Source organism: Melanaphis sacchari, unplaced genomic scaffold (genome assembly GCF_002803265.2).
Source record: "Melanaphis sacchari strain LSU unplaced genomic scaffold, SCAv2.0 Contig0_pilon_pilon, whole genome shotgun sequence".
Taxonomy (NCBI): Eukaryota; Metazoa; Arthropoda; class Insecta; order Hemiptera; family Aphididae; genus Melanaphis; species Melanaphis sacchari.
Window position 1 is genome coordinate 22,354,016 of NW_020270366.1, and position 17,114 is coordinate 22,371,129.

Below are 17,114 nucleotides of genomic sequence, written 5' to 3' on the forward strand. Positions count from 1 at the left end.
AATAACTAACCAAGGACATAATTGATATCGTACAAAATTCATACATACAAAGGTTATTGATATTAATTTAAAAAAATGTATTGTAATGTAACAATTTAATTTGATTTAAATAGTGTATCAAAATAAAGGCGTATGTCAATTCTGCCAAAATACACTTTTTATAACCAACTTAAACAAATATTCGGCGGAATCAATATACACAAATATCAGGCAGAATTAATATTAAAACGGTGGAATCTATAAAACCCTCATAATAAAACATAAGACAATAGTAGTCATAAAAAAATAGGTAGAGAGGTACTTCAATATTATAAAAACAGCGGTGTTCGTGTTTATTTTTTTAACTGTTTTTATTTTCAATTAAATTTATTAAAATCTCATGACCAGGATACTAAGATCGTTTCACTAGATTGTTGAAATAAATTGACTTATCTCCCTACGTATAATGGTTATAGTGTCGAAGACATATTTGTGTTGGAACCCGGAAACCGGAAGCTGATAATGGCTATTGGCGACTGCAATACTGAGCTCTGTCCTGTTTCCAGTCGATGTTCTTAAAGTTTGGCCAACCCGAGGTGAATAATCACATATAATCTGGACCGTAACACAAGAAAGGTCAATAAAGAACTACATGATATTCTCCCTAAAACACCATATTATCCGACACCCTTAAAATATAAAGTAAAAAGTTTTTTTTTTTTATAACTTGGCAGTCGGCTTTCCCTCATCTCATCTCTGGCTGAAGTCCAGTTTTTAAAACGAAAGAGAAAGAGCTAGATACAGGGAAAAATAAAACGGAAAGGTATATGTAAACGGATTTTGGACTTTCGTTGTGGAGGTCAACTGTACTGTTATACTTTTGGATCAATAATCGTGGCACTCATTGTTAAGAAATAATATACCTATTCCTACTGCATGGTACATACCTGTATATATATTATATATAAATACGCATTTAATCTATGACAATATTATATACAATATGTAGCTCCTATCCACTTTCTAATTTATATTAAAAATAATAATAAAAATTTAATACTTAAGTAAGATTTGTAAAGAGTATTGCCGGGGGATTAAAAAACATTAATCAACTTTACCATTAGGTTAAAAAGGTACATAGACTCCTTCCATTATATGAAAACATAATTATATAAAAATACGCTGTAATATATATATATATATATATATATATATATATATGTCCTCCATTTAGTTTTTTGACATTTCCCGTGTACCGATATAAAACTTCCATAATATTTCATTATATAACATCGTAATTTAATGATAGAGTACGTTAATATTTTTTCTTATTAAACTTGTCGTGTATATATATTGCATACGATTTATAAAATAGACTTATTTATACGTTATAGTCAACATACACCATTACATTTTCATTTCAAATGAGTTATCTGACCCGTTTTTATCTTATTCTAAATTAACTAGTTTTTCGCTGGAATAAAACACAATTAAGTCTCACGCTCTTTGAACTAAACTTTTTTGCTAAAAGTTGTTTCTTTTTCTAAAGAAATCACAAATGAACACATATCTTTGAAACTCGAAAACGCTTATCGTTTTAATGTTTTATTTTTTATTTCGTTTGTCTTCTCACACATAATATACGGTGTGAAATAAAATAAAAGTCGGAGGACAGATAACGAAAAAAAAAAAAATATATAAAGATTTTTGGGCACACAACACGATACACATTAACGTTGTAGCGATCTATCGTCGCATATGATGAATTGCGAGCTGTACAGCCATGGGTATATACTATATATATAATTACACGGCGACACATCGGAATGGAGCGCGCGTGCCTTTTCTCGTTTCCCTACGATTTAATTTCAAGTCTGAAACTTTATGTGTATAAAGTGTATACGTATAGAATCACATTTTATATGTGACGCGTGCGAAGAAAAGTCACACGAAATAAAATAATATATTATTACGTTATCGTGTTGCCGCCGCCATCAACACACACCAAAAACTATAATATATGCAAACCTGTGTGATATATTATAACTATAGACATAATGTTTGAATATAATAATAATATACATACACATTCGTATTATATTCGCACGCGAAGTCTTGTTGACAAACAATCTCTTGAATATGTAAATCATACACGCCATTCCGATTCAAGGGTTTTCGAGTTTCACTTAGGTAATTAAGACGTACGGCGTACGTCTTATACTGTGGCACGTACGTATGTATAAATACATACATACATTTATATTATATATATACCGACGAACTTCCTTACCGCCCACGTTTATCGTAAACGCCATTAAATACTCATACCCAATTCCCTACGTCATTCCTCGTTTATATATATATATATATTCATATATACGTATAATATACTTTAGTGTATAGTAGTTGAATAGTGTAAAATATAATGTGGATGTGTCGCAGTTATTATACACATATATATGTGGACGTTGCCCATTTGAAAATAACGCACTGTTGTACACGAATACAATTTTCCGGTTGATGACGAAACAATAATTATTACATGTAAAGAAAATAGTCATTAATAATAATGATGATAATTTTTTTTTTCAGTTCGGCGGCTAATGTCTTGCGATTTCAACACGTATTCTGTAAGTACCTAGTCGTTTTTTTACTCACATACGCATATTGCTGTTATATTAAAGTAAAAATAAATAAATGTGTTTAGTTTTAATGTGTGTACCTATATGTATAGAATTTCTAATAGTTTTAGACATTTTTTTCACTATTCACATTAGTCGATATTTTGTATTTTTAAAAACGTGAAAACTATCGTGTTTTTATTTGATTAATATTATAGAGGTAAGAGGTTCACTGGGTCGTTGTATTTTTTTTTTTTTTATGCTTAAACGGTGTATTCATTTTTTAATGACTATGACTGCAGTTCATCATATATAGGTTAAGTGTAAACTTATACAGCATTTTTAAAGCCAAATTAATTTTTACTGTTTTGAACAAAATATTGTAAGAACTTTACAAATTTGACACACTGGAAAAATAATTAATACCAAATGCCTGTAAAATCTTTTTTCTGTAAATATGATGTATGAAGCTTAAGGAACAGTTTATTATTTAAAAAGTGTGTTGGATGTAATTACGATAAAATATATTTATTTCACTTATGTTTTATAATTTAATTTTAAAATCTCACAATTTACATAATTTACGTAATAAAAAATTATGACATGTTTATTTTGTAATAATTAGATGATAATTATATTTTAGACTCAATTATATTAACATATATTTGTATTCACAAATAATATCTAACAATTCAATTATGAATTATGATAGTAATTTGTTAACGTGTACCTACTCTCCATAGGTACTAGTTAATTGAATTGGCATTGTAAACTTTAAAATATGATTTTGGTAATTTAAATATTCGTCCTCTTGATTTTTTCCGTAATCAAGACAATAGAGAATCTGATGATAGCCAGAAAGTAATTGCCGGTTGTCGTTAGCGCATTACTACTGTTAATGTTGACCTTTTTATAAGACAGTTGCGCATCGTTCAATTTTTGGGTTATACACTTATACATAATCTGTGCATCAGCAGTTTAAAAAGTCTTATCCAATTTATAGGTAATCAGTTAGCAATAACATAACTAAGATGTACGGTTGACTAATAAATTTTTATTGCATAAGTATATCAAACGAGATAGTAAATTACTGTATAGTAAAGTACGGCTTTACGAGACGTGAAAATAATATTATACTGACATTTTAACTTTTGAGTTTCGAGTACATGTAAGAATGGGTCGATTCAAATTTGTTAATTCAAATCGTGGAAAAGCTAGAATAATTTTCCAAAAATATTTTTATACGGAAAGAAAAACACTGAAAAATTGTGAGATCATATTTACCTATGTATCCGAAATTTTATTATTTTCAATTCATTTTTACTCGAATTACCTAATGTATATTTTGTATTTTAACTATAACTGTAATGTGCCAACAAAAGTGTTCATTTCAATAATATGTGCATTATTTATATGGTTATGAATACAATTCAATTTATTTTTAACTATTTGTATCTATTTATTACATATTATTTATGAAAATTATTTTTTATATAACTCTATTGTTCAGCGTGTTGGTGTGCAATTGATGTGTGATAATTTGGTACAGGTAAAACAGACGATGCGCAAATGATGTACGGCCAAAGTAACAAATATAAATTTTAAATTATGGTGCAATCATTGTTACCATTCTTAAAAAAATATATAACAAAACGTTATAAAATATTCCTCTTATTAAAATAAATATAAATTAGGTATATGGGTCTGTATATAATAATATATTAACATTTCTGATCAATTTTGATTGTCAATTATATAAACAAAATATAGTTTGTGTATAGACTCTATTGACTATAATATCGATCTTTTAATTCTGAAGATAAGTCTAATATAACTTATTATTATGTATTTATTATTTATGATAACTTGACATTTGTCTATGTATGATAATATGATAATATACGCTAATGTTTCGACGTTAATGAATCGTTTAAAGTTTCCGGCGACATTACCGGAAAATCGTCGTTTGACAAGTTTCATATGGAGTATTTTCGTTTGTGTACCTAGTTACTTTTTTTTTATTTTAACAGAAATTTGTATTGGTCAAACCTAATAAGGAGTCTGACGATGTAGTGCAGAGCATTTTGGTTGAGTGCTCTTAGAGAGCAGTTTGTATATTAATCTATATATTATAAGTAGGTATTATAGATACAGATGAGTGGGGTTCAGGATCAGGGCAATAGTTTCAGCGTTGCAGCGGCTGCAACTCTACGTCCGAGTCGATTTTACCAGCTATTATAAAATAAACCGAAGGACAATCATCAGATGTCTGTAGCAATCATCACCGATCTAATACTTAATTTCGTAAACAAAGAAGCTTACACATACACACATTATATGTATATAAAAATAAAATATGAGTAATATACAAATAGGACGAATAGTTTCACCCAACAGTCGCGGTGAATGATAAAACTATTGGAATTTTTTACAGTCATCTCACAAATATCTATGTGTACGCGTAAGTGCGTTATATAACCAGGATTTATTATTTCGTCACCGCAGCTGATGTTATGATAATATTCATAAAATAATGTTCACGAACACTATATAATTGCGGAGTGATTTGTTTACCTGGCTAACTCGAAATTTGTTAATTAATTTTTGTATTTTATAAAAATCATTACTCATAAGATTAAAGTACTGTATATACGCTTTTATAAAATAACATTTTCCTTCATAATGCTGTTGTTTACGCATTTATTTATTTTAACGACAAATAATACTTAGTTTGTACTTAGCAACCAAGTGCTAACCATTTTTTGAATATCAAACATTAAATTATTATTATTTATTTATTTACTTTTTTTTTTTTTTTAATTGATAAGTTTTGACACGTGCTGCATAATATATGGGTTCAATTTTTTATTGTCTTATACCTATCGTAATTAAACGGTGCTTATTTAAACTTTGTAAAAAAAAAAGTGTTAAAAATACTTTAAGTTATTAAAAAACATAAAAAATTAGTATAGCCTGTATTTATAGATCGTCCTATATACATATCGCACTCGTATACATAATGCGATGCTAGTTTTATACAATATTATAACGATACCTACGTATAATATATTATAGCTAGATGCGCGTTGTTCCCGGCTACGGTATAAAATTTTTTTTTCGAAATTTATGCGAAACAGTGTTGTTAGAAGCGGGGGGTGAGTGTCGGATGCTTCGTTGGTCGATTTTTAATGCGGTCTCTAGCTGCGCCGACACTGTGCCTGTTTACGTCTTTGTGAACTTCCTAACGAGTTTCTCAGCTGATTTACATGTAAAACGCGATGTAAATCACGGGCTATTTTATACGGTCGAATTAATATGTATACAATATATAGAATACCATCGAAGTAAATTGAGTGCTTTCAAATGTATCTCTGTATAATATGGTACAATGGTATATTGTTATATTTTATATAGGTATTATATTTTGCAATATTGTGTAGAGTTTGGTTAAACTAATACAATATAAAGGTAACGTATAGTATATATCAATAGAGGTGGAGAGGTATTTTTTTTATTTTTTGTTTTTGGGAATATCTTTAAAAAGCCACACATGAAAAATTAACATATTAATACAAACCACAGAAAAATCAATTGTAACCTTCATAAATAATACAGTGAATTTGTCGAGAGTAATTTTTTTTTTTTCATTTCATAACATAATATCAGTTATATCTGTTTCAATAATAGTCAACATTTCCACAAACCTGCATACAATTGAAGTAAAAATTAGGAGTTAGCACTTAGCACCTTTGGGTGAAATATATTGTGAGGACCCAAAATAAATAAACAAGGCATTACATTTTGTATATATTCTACAATTATAACGCCGATCATTTATTTGAACATATATAACTATATTACATACTCAAAAACAATTTAAAAATATTTATTACTTTTTTTTTACGATAATTTTATTTTAAAAGAAAAATTAAATTTTAAATTTACTAATTTTTTAATATATGTAAATCAAAATAAATATATTTTTCTGTGTTTTTTGTTGAAAAATTATATAGTTGTAGGGATCTAAAATGTGTTATATGTAGCCCTTGAACAATAGTTTACTCAGTTGGGGTACTAAATCCAGTCTCTAAGTGTAATAAAAAAAAATAAAAAAATAGTTTTTAGTTTCAACTTACTATTTATATACAAGTTTTTGTCCACGATTGTTGTCAAGAACATCAATTATTATTATAATTTGTAATACCATAACTAAATTACCAGGAAGGAACGCTAGATTATATTAACTACATAAAAATTCTTCTCTGTATTTAAAATTAAAAGAAAACCTATTTGTCACTGTGTGTAAAACAACATTTATAAAATTTTCGATAATTCAATAAATTTATGGTTGGCTCTTTTTATGAACTAAACTTAAATATTTTTTTAAATGTATTAAAAAAAAATCACTTAAGTCATGGCCACTAGTAGTTAAAGCTTATAGAGAAAATCCCTATGTCAACACTATATTTTAATCAGTAAGTGGAAACTTGTAGCGAAGATTTAGTTTTTGAGTGAGATCGTGTTTTAATCTACAAAATGTATTGATTGCACCATAATAATCGTATTACAGTTATATTATGATAGTTGTATAATTGTTTTCTTCTTAATTATTAATACTGACAATAATCAATCGAATGGATAAAAATATTAAATAAAAGCTAAGAAAATGTTTTTAAGCATAGCTATGTACAGTTCATCTGCTATATTGATTTAAAAATGTTAAAAATAGTAAATAATATGCATAATATTGTATATAACTTGACAGCGTTGTGATGACATTCGTGATTGGTTATTAATTCTTATTATTACATAATAATATTATAGAAATAACTTAGTATAGGACTAATTTTATGTAATATGAAGTTCTGTAACATTTAATAGGTTTCCTATTTAATTTTTTTACCCGTATGGGACTACTGAAACAAATAATTAATTGCATCATTGGGTTTACAAAGATAAACATCCCACTTTGCAGTTATCGTGTTTCTTAGTTTGTAAACTTCTTTTAAAAAACTTAAATATTAAATGCAGTTTTAAAAAGGTAATGTGTCTAATAAACGTATTGTAATATTAATAGATACCTAATAATGCAGTGATTAGCTACAAAAACTTCGAATATTTTAAAACTGTCTGTTTTATTTTATTTTTATGTATGCTAAAATGCTTAGTATAATATATCGTCAGACTGTTTATCGAAAAAAAACACAATTAGAAAACAACTGATTTTTTATAATTTAATGAAAAAAAAAAGAATAAATAATAATAATAATAATAATTATAATAATTGACTGGCATCATTATTGTTCGTACTTTTCAACAAATTGCAGTTCGAGTCAAATAAATAATTATAACGCCGAAAAAATACACTAAATAGATATATCCATAAAATTGGTTCTTTACTATAACAATGGGGAAAAAAATATAATTGGAAATTTAATCTCTAAAAAAATATAAACATTTTAGACAAAAAAACTCAAATCTATTAAAAAATGTCTTTTTATACAAAACTATCATATTTAGTACTAAACTACAATGAAAGTATTCGAAAAGAGTAATTACAATTTTAATATAATATATTTTTTTTTTTTTTTTTGGCAAAATTTGCTTAACAGGCTGACGAATTATTGTACATTTTTACATAAAAGAAGGGACCAATCTTAAATGACTCGGTAACCTTCGTCCAATAACCAAAATTGGGCTGTTAATAATATACTATAATGATAGATATGGGCCGGCAAGATATTGCTAACGACAACTGTGACACAGTCACGTCAAATTATTACGTATTTGTTGTCGGGTGGCAAATATTACTACGCACATGTCGGTCGGATACCGAATTCCCCTGAATAAGTTTTAGGTTCTCGTCCCGTCTTTACAACCCGCCACCTCATTCATCGGACTCACACTCGATTGTTCCACGACATAACATTTCACATAAACAATAATATCACGACGTTCGGAACGCGTTTGTCTTCCAAACACGCACACACTTCCCTTCGAAGTAGAATTATTATTATTATTGCTGTCACTACTATCGAACAGACCGTTTTGATTATTTTTATTCTTTTTTTTATTCTTAAACTTTAGCTTTATTTTATTATTATTATTATTTTTTAATGTATCTGTATACAATCGTCATCCATCGTGCAAGATTGAAAGTTCCACGTAGAAATTAAACATTTATCGAGATACTCAAACTATCTAAGAATATGTCTTCTAATCTTCTGTAAATATTATTGTTGCAATTCTATTTTGTCGTATTACTGCCAGTTTATGCACATTTTCCTAATGATCTTTACTCTGGTTCATGTATAGTAAGGTACAGATCCTTAGAATGCTATAATAAAATAGTATGTGTTTCATTGCAAGTTTTAAATAGTAGTGCAAATAAATTAATTATTAATAGACAAGCAAATTACTTTATCAGCTAATGCGCGTTCACTAATTTGCAGTTTTAGTTAATGTACTCCGATTTTAATTACATTTTAAAGAGTAATATATATGAATGAAGTTTTTTTTTTTGCACTTGTATTACGCCTTTAAATTATAATCCTTTATACATTTTTAACTTGGATGTTTTACTTATTAATATTCTAGTAGCACAACCAAATTCATATGAAACACGTTGATTATTAATGATGTGTTAACATTTCGTTAATTGAACTAATCTCCATGTAATATTTAAGAAAAGATTAGAATTTGGTTGAAACTTAATAGGGTGCAAAATTTTAGTAACACTTTTCGTGTTAAATGTACTTCACTTAAAATAATTTCTATTCTAATAACGTTAACTTAAATTATGTTTCACCATTAACTTTTTTAAGAGTATTAAACGCTTTTGTAATAAAATCAAAATTTTTGAAAAATCTTTAATCAATAAAACCGAATTTTTAAAAACTATTTTGTAGAAATTAAAATTTATATTAAAAAAAATATGTATTGTATGTAAGTATATACTATGTCTTATACACTTTGAGAGTGTTTAATAAATAAAAGACAAAATATTTTTTTTTTTTTTTTAAATGGCATATTTATATACTAACATATTTTTTAATTTTATTATAATCGAAAAATTCCTATGTGTTGTTCAAAAGGTAAAACAATTCATAAAATTTATAAACATAACGTTATTATTATTATTTTTTTTTAGTAGATTAAAGAATAGTATTTATTTTTCCAATAGATATTTCTCATTTAAGCATTTTTTTTCATTGTTAAAATTATTTTAAACTCTATGTTTCTGTTGTACATTAATTATAGAAAAACTGTATTTTGTTTTAAAATAATATGAAAATGGGTTGGATTCACAAAGTTAAAAAGTGGTAAAAACTTCTTCTTTTATTTTTAAGCAACAATAAACTATAAGTACGGTCTAGCGTGCGTGAATAACTAGTATAGCTACGAGGGTGTAATTAGTTTGAAATGGAATTTTTCTATTGATATTTCCACATATTTTTCACCAATAAATTACTCTTAAGATAAACTTATACAGAGGAATAAAATATTGAATCGATGAGGATTACCGTAGACTAACTTAAAACGTATTAATACTTAACAGTATTTTGAAAAATTCGTTTGTTTTTTTTTTTTTTTTAATCTTTGTTTATATCCACATGGTTGACATATTAACCTGGTATTATCATTACCACTCGGAACAAAATATTTTATAATTAAAAAGGTAATGTATACCAAGTTTAAATATTGATTAAAGTTTGTATATTTGTAAACTTTCTCATCTAGATATCGTATGTAAACTAACAAAATCTAACCGCTCTTATGTAGTAAATGTACTAGAACGGCTTTGAAATGTGTCTATACTGGCCAAGTGAACATCTGGTTCGCAGTTTGTGTGTGCGAGAGAAATAGTAAGTTTCTTCGTATGTATATGTGTGTTTTATTTATGTTATAAATATTATGTAAACGGTTTTATTAAATGAAAAAACAAGGATATTTGTAAGATACTAAGATATAATATTATAATGTATTAAATATTTACATTAAGTTTTTATACTTATGAATATGACCGTTTAATCGTTACTAATGCGATGATTTTATTATTTTATATTTGATAGAATGTTAATTTTCTTCTTCTTTTTTTCTATAACAACAATATTGCGATGACATAACTTTAAAGATCATAATATTTTTGGTCGTTAAACGTAAATATTATTATTGATACAGCATCAATGAGAATTTGGTGGCGGCGATAGTAGTTTTTCTATTTTACTCTATGACCGCGAACTGCTATTAACTATTCTGTGAGTAAATTTATTTAGTAAAAAGTGTTCATTTTATTTTACTTAATTTTTTTTTAGCATTTTTTACAATTAATGAAGAACATAGAATTTATATCAGGGACGAAAAGCTGACTATTTATTAAGTGGTAAGATATAAGGAATACGTGGTTTAGTTGCTTAGCCGCCATATGACAGCCAGCCTGAAAGAATAAAATTAAACATTTCAAAGGTAAAAAACGACTTTACAAAAAAAAAAACAATCAGGACTTATCGGAGAGTAGAATTTTGATCATTTTTTTTTTCGAGAGAAAATCTTTATTACATCGGTCTCCGATTTTTTAAGTAAAGAATGCCAAAAAATAATTTTCAAAATATTCAACAATTTTTGATTTCAAAATCGTATTTCAACGGAACTTATATTAAGTCTAATTTTTCAAATAAAAATACATTAATATTTATTTATGATAATGCGTATTTGATAATAAAATCATGTTTCATGGCGCTATAGGTAGGCTTTTAAGATGCATTACGGTTGTGCGTCTGTTTATGTAGTATTTTAAAAGTACTGTTTAAATAAATAAGAATGAAATAAATTCATTAAAGTTTTTATTTGTAATGAGAATATTATAATTTTAATTCCAATTTTTAATTAAATATTTATATATCACACGTTTTATTAAAATAAGCACCGGTGATACCTTACTATTAATTTTATTGAATATTATTTTCTTATCATGTTTTCAGTTGATTTATTACAAACTGTATACATCATTTGGCCATAATTCTAGCTATTAAGAAAATTCCTGATAATATTGTCTTATATTTTTATAATAACATCGTTTTAATGTATTACTATTTGTTTTTAATACTTACCGTGTTCTAAGTTCTAAAATAATATGTCTTTAATCTTTATTCAAGCATATATTTTAAGTACCTTTTTTATAAAAATTTATTTTTTTCGAAGTAAAACCGGATATGTTTGATACCAATTTAATTACTTTTTATGACCTAAAATATTTATTGGTTCCAATTTTTATCGCATTATACTTAAAAATGTGTATTCTAAAACTAAATCTATAAATATATATTTATGTTCGTATATTATTGGTAGTATTACCCACTCAGATATTATTTATAAGAATAATAACGTAATACGATTCTTTAAATGTATATGCACTTTAAAGTGGTTACGCACATTAAAAATTATATATCATGTGATACATGTCGAATGCGATTTATAGAACTTCCAGTGTAATATATAAATAATAAGTTTTTTTGTGCTTCGTATTTATTATGTATATAATATACATATATAAATGATTTAATATTATATTTTAATAGTAATTTTTTACATTTTGTTGGAATTTCGTCGTATTTTTATCAATTATTGAAAATCATTATAAATAAACTATAGCTAAAAATATAAATATAGTAACAATATTTCGATCTTATAATATTGAATGTTTACACCTACCCTTTGTAATTTTTATTCATTCATATGTTATTATGAATTAAAATTATTAAAATGAAAAATTTAGTTTTATGTTTTGGTTAGCTTTATGGAAAACGTGATCTAAATTAACATTTTACATTTGTAAACCTTTTTGATCGAATTAGAAAAAATCGGTTTTAAAGGAGTATAATATGATATAATATTAATATTGAAAAATTTGCAAAACAAATCGAGATTACAAATTTGGTCTATATAATTAAGTTGCGTTTATTCAATTATTTTTTCTCTCCCAATCATTAAATAAATACATTTACTATTTTTAAATATGGTTTATATATTATATAGTATGTGTATATTATTTTTTCTCAGTAGAATTATATAGTTGTATCCATTTCAACTGCTTAATAATAAGTATATATTTATTTAAAAAGCTAATGAGGCTTCACTGAAAATGTACGGTATATTAATACGATGTATATGTATATCGGAATGTTGAAAATATTTCAGAAATGTTACAATGTGTTCTCCCGATTCATAAGATAAGAATAGTTGAGGTAGGTACATAAATACCGAAAATAGAATAAAAAATATATTTAAACTTGTATAAAGGATATAAGCTGTATAAAAAAAAATGAATAATGCATAATTTTATTAGTAAGCCCAAAGTTTATTTAGTTTGAATACTTTATAACCGTAACCAAATGAAATATTATAAGAAGTTATTTATTTGAAAAGTTTATCAATTATTATTAAATAATAAACATATATACATATAATTAGTTCAAATAGATATAATATTTATAAAATTCTAGGTATTGATACATTTAAATAAATTATTATTCATAATTTTGAGTAATATTATTTAATTTTTTAACAATTTTTTTTAAATTTAAAATTTTTTTATTATTTGTATAAATATGAGTATTTATACCATAAGTCAAAGCTCAATTTATTTTAAATCTTAGTAGACATTAGGATACATCTATAAACTTTTTAATTTTTGTCTATTTTATGTTTTAACTAATTTTCCATTTTTTTTTTTTTTTTTTTTTTTTAAATTAATGTTGATAATCATGATAATTAATTTTTGATTATTAATAATTATTAATTTTTAAATGAATAACTTTCACGAAAGTAACACAAAGATAATATCATGTTTATTACATAAGTATCTAATCAAAATTATTACCATGAAACATTTAAGAATATGCATTAATGAAAAAAAAAAAGAGAAATAATGTTTTATAATATTATGTACTTGTATATACGTTTTAGTATTTACTCTATATTTAGTTAAAAAATAACTTAAAGTAAATGTGTTTAGTAAATACTATTTAATGTTATTTTAATTCTTTGTATTAAATCGTAATAAAATAGTAACACGATTTTATTGTATAAATGATACTTGATCAGAGGAAAAAAAATCGTCGTGGGAGGTTTGAAAAATATATATTTTTATCCAACTGAAATAATATTGTTTATTAAAAAGAACATTAATCACATATGCAGTTGTATAACTAATATAGATACCAAAATTAAAGACACTCTAAATTATTTTATTCACGTACGATTATTTGTTGGCATAATTTTAATTAAGTAATTTAGGGTGTATCTATTTATAATTTGTTAATATGGGCTAGGAAATGTGTCATACAATTCAACTTGAATAGTTGCATGCCAATGATTAAAGGCTTGTGACAGATTAAAAGCCAACAGCTGTGCATAATATGTAACAGAGGAAGAGACTATTATGGTATATAATTATACAAGCTGCAGTACTGGGCGTATGATAATATATTCACAAAATATCTAAAGATTACATAGTATGAAGTCAGGAGTTTTGTATATTATACTCATAAAACCTAATTCAAGTATTGCAAGTAATTTAATTAATATCGTCTTTGAAATGGAGTAATATAAAATCATATCCATTGTCTACTTTTTCAAAATATTTATTATAGTTAAGCTAGAATTAACCTGCAAAGTGATGTTGGTACCTATTTCTTTTTGTTTTTTCGTACTACACTTAAATAATAATACTTCACATCAATAATATTACTAATTTGAACAAGTTGTTAAATTTTTATAAAAAGGTATTAACTGTGTTGACTATTTGCTATAAAAATAGTAATGAAAAAAAGTAGTATGTCTAAACTTAATTTTTTTAATTCTTTTACGCGTAACATTTTATTGTGAATGGCTTTTTTAAACTTTTTAAAATTTGAATACTTAATATACATAATATAATGCTTCTTTAATCAATCGATATCAGTTAAATTCAACCCAACACCTATATGGATGTAGCTTTACTTTGTTTACAGTTAATTTTTTTGTTTTTTTTTTTTTTTTTTGCTTAAACAAACTTTTTTATATTACATTACTTTTATCGCATTAAAATGTTACATAACGATTTTTAATAAAATTTTCAACGTTATTCTTCTTTTTAGCTTTCTTGTGTACTTGTGCACATACTAGTCGATTTACGTATTCGAAACAGCAAAAATAAATGCTCTTAGCTGTATTAGCTATCAGCTGTCTTCTCAATCATCATAGTGTGATAGACCATTTAGGAAAACGTCCTGATTTCCTCTATTTCTTAAAGTAATTTTTTTTCTGTTTTGCAGCATTAAAAAAACAATTCAATAAAAATGTCCGCATTTTCCATTGTAGTTCATTTACACTTTGAGTGTTTCTTTTGTCTTAGTAAATTGAATCCTGTTTGAATAAAGTTTGAAGAAAAAGAACGATTCACTTTTATAAACACATTTAAATGTCATACCACAAAGATGTGCGTAGTGCGTAGGAATTAAAATAAAAACCTTTGTGGTTAGCTATTTTTTTTTTTATTTTTTTTAATTACTTTCGTATTTTTGTCAACACCACTTCTATATTCCGTTTTTCGTATAGCTTTCGTATGGAATATTCATCGTCATACGCAAAGAGTTCATTCAAAGGCTCGCCGCTGCTGGAAAGTGCGATATATTATACTTACTTTGTTGAATGTGTATTGCTCAATATACATATATATATATATATATATATATATACTTAAGAGTGTGTGTATGAGAAGTTTAAGTTAGCTGTTGTTTCAGTAAATTAATTATATTTCCTGTCACGTGAATGTAGTCCATGCCCAACGGATTGTACTCTACACAGTAGGCGTCTATGTGTTTGTATGCATAAGAGATTTATACTAATTATAACGCATTTGATTCCACGTTTAAAAAAAAAAAAGAAATCATCAACAACAACATAAAACATTAGTGTATTGTTTGCAGGTTAGTTTAGTAACAAGTAGTCATTTACGCTGGATTAAATGATATTATTAAACAAAAAACCATGCTTCAGAAATAAAAAACCTACAGTAAGTGAAACCAAGATCAAAGAATTAATAATTTGCCATAGTAATTTTAATCCAATGGCTTAAATGTCAAGGTTAGTAGGTATTCTAATGATGCAAAAATCATACATAATATAATATAATATAATATAGTATTTGTAATTTATATGGGAGAAATATTTTAGTACGTGTGAGCTATTAGGGGCGATAAAATAAATGCGCACTTATGTTGATAATACTATATAGCTTGTCGTATTGTAATAATAGTAATTGCCTAATCTAAAAATCATTAAAGAAACTCTAGAACAAAGTAAATACGCTGTACACTATAATTTAGTACATTAATAATGTGCAAAACTATTTATATAATAAACGCCTATGGACTATATCACAGTAGAGATGTATGCAAAGTGAGCCGAAATTGGATATATAAGAATTGTACTTTTTATGATGATCAAATATTATTATAATATTATATAATAATATAATATTGGTATCGGTTCTGTGTATCTGGTTAAATGCACGTTCATCATTATTTCATCAGTCTCGTTGGACTTCATAGTAGTATTAATAATATACTATTATAGGCTACGTCAATCGACTTAATCAACACGCCACGCAAATATCATAATCTCGCAAACAGTCGTATTAGATTCCTATACTTTATAGTTAAACATAATATATCGTTACGCGAATATTGCCCCAAATTGCGCGTCTGTATATTTGTATATATTGCTAATAGTATCAAATGTAGAGAGGATTTTCGAAAATCCCCAATCAGACGAATGTGTGTATGATACATTAATATATGCAGTATATATTAATATACCTATTAGTTTTCAGTTACTGGTTTTATATAATACCATGTTATATTATTACTATTATTATTACATTATTTAATATATATATGGAAGTGCGGATAAATTGAAGTGAATTTAAACTACGTTGACGCGTGTACTGTAATTTTACTGTTTGCACAAGTAAATAATACTGCGTGGACATTATGATTTGTTACCACAATAATTATTTTAACTTCATAGCACCTTCAATATGAACTACTTGTGTTATTGCGAATGGTAGTTGAAAAAAGAACATTAAGTAATAATAATTAAAACAGTTTATTAATTTTAATAAAATTTAAAAAAAATTATACACCTCAAGTCTACTAGAGCTGGAAATAACTACGCACCAAAGTGGCTGTGAAAAAGTCCACGAAGAGAAATAACCTTACAAATATCTTAAAATATTAAAATATTGTCAGTAAAATAATGTACTACCATCTAAAAAAGCTAGAAAGTTCCTATTAAGAGCTCAATCTCATTCATATGACTTTTAGTGATAATAGTTGGGAGCGTGTTGTTAATCAAAATTCAAAATATGCCCTAATGGCCTATTATTCTAATATTAAGTAATTTCAATATCGAATTTCCACTGATTGATATAGTTTCTAGAAACAATAGGCGTATGAAAATATATTATTGATT

The 17,114-nt window shown here is 25.9% G+C and overlaps 1 protein-coding gene across 2 annotated transcripts in view; it reads left to right on the forward strand.

Annotated features, from left to right (window-relative positions):
• The first annotated feature begins 2,570 nt into the window (after positions 1-2,570).
• The window catches only part of LOC112601567 (protein artichoke-like), a 106,072-nt gene continuing 91,528 nt past the window's right edge, over positions 2,571-17,114 (forward strand). Inside the window, exon 1 of one of the 2 annotated variants that reach the window (XM_025349263.1) lies at positions 2,571-2,609. The gene's annotated coding sequence lies outside the window, so the exon portion shown is untranslated. The remainder of the gene's footprint in view (positions 2,610-17,114) is intronic. The other variant, XM_025349287.1, reaches the window with a different exon arrangement.